At 36.8% G+C, this 1,387-nt stretch overlaps 1 pseudogene; it reads right to left on the reverse strand.

Moving 5' to 3' along the window:
- Positions 1-442: 442 nt before the first annotated feature.
- On the reverse strand, positions 443-1,137 carry LOC138174188 (solute carrier family 25 member 3 pseudogene; annotated as a pseudogene).
- Positions 1,138-1,387: the final 250 nt, after the last annotated feature.

Raw genomic sequence — 1,387 nt, forward strand, 5'->3', positions numbered from 1 at the left:
CTCATATCTGTTCTCAGAAAAGGCAAAAGGGGGAGTGAGGGGGAGGCTGAGACAACAAGGAAGAATCATTTTATACTGTACACAAAAAAAGGAAATTCTCTTCTACAATAGCTGATGTAATCATGTCTTTCCCAATTAATGAGATAAAATCAATGACCCAAGTAAATCTGTATCACTCTATAAACTCATCAAGTTGATCAAGGAACTCCCCTCACCATCTTCTATCATAATAGATCCTACAGAACTTCATAGTCTATTTTTTCCCCAAGATTAGCTGATTTATGGCAACAATTAAATTTTGAAACTCTTGCATCAAGAAAGTATACAACTAATAATTATGTCAAGAATATAAAATCTTCACAGCCAAATATATAAAAGTTTCTTTTAAATGTAAAAGTTTCTTTCATATTTTGCCCAACACAAGTAAGTAATGAGATTCAGACTAGATTTTGTCTTGATTTAGCAACTGTTTCAATCCAGATTTCTTCTGTAGAGATTCTAGTATCTCAGGTGGAAGAAGACAGGGAAGTCTGAAATAACCTTTCAAGGAGTCATAGATGAACTACTGTAGTATAGTTGAGGAATAAATTATTATGACATAGGCAAAGAGCCCTTTCTATACATCTTTATATTTGAATCCAAGCCTGTGATGGGGTGTGAAGGAGAACTGCCTTTTTCCTTGTTCAACACAGATACCAGGCATCCAACAAAGTGAGAAGGGCATAGAAGATTCCAGGGATGTAGCCTTCCACCAATGTTAAAACTGGCTACTCCCCCTTTGATCATTCACTTCTGATCTTTGGAACTATGGATTCATCCACCCCTTTAATATAATGTCCAAAGCAAGCAAACATCACACATAAGGTGGAAACTCCTTTGCAGAATGCATTGAGGCATTCTTCTTTTGGATCAGCTTCCCTTAGTGTTCGCATAGTCTGGCTGGCCTTGAATTCTAACGTTAGTAATTTTCCCAGGAGCCAGGGCAGTATCAGCAAAAAATTCAGCCCTAGCAGAGATAGCTAAATAAAGTAAAATAGACCAGAGATGGCTGCTTTCCTCCTCGAGGAATGTCATTATACAAGACTGAAAACAATAAGAACCAAACTTGCAGAGTTCCTGAATAGAGTAGCCAATAAAAGTAGGAATTCATATTTTACCCAGATTACCAACACCATGTTGTTTAAAAGTATGATGGAGAATTTGTTTAAGTTGCTGTTGTGTTTCTTAGGGTTCTCCTGTACTTTGCATTTAGCTAAGTCCAAGGCCACAGCAACAGTGTGTATAAGGACATAACCTCACCCACATCATAGAGTGAATAAGAAGTTCATAGTCATATTGACAATCATATTATTTTACTGGCAAAGAGGATAAGATAAAGACCTAGGGT

Source organism: Petaurus breviceps, unplaced genomic scaffold, assembly GCF_028583685.1.
Source record: "Petaurus breviceps papuanus isolate PSGF00001 unplaced genomic scaffold, PetGlider_PUasm1.0 688, whole genome shotgun sequence".
NCBI classification, from domain to species: Eukaryota; Metazoa; Chordata; class Mammalia; order Diprotodontia; family Petauridae; genus Petaurus; species Petaurus breviceps.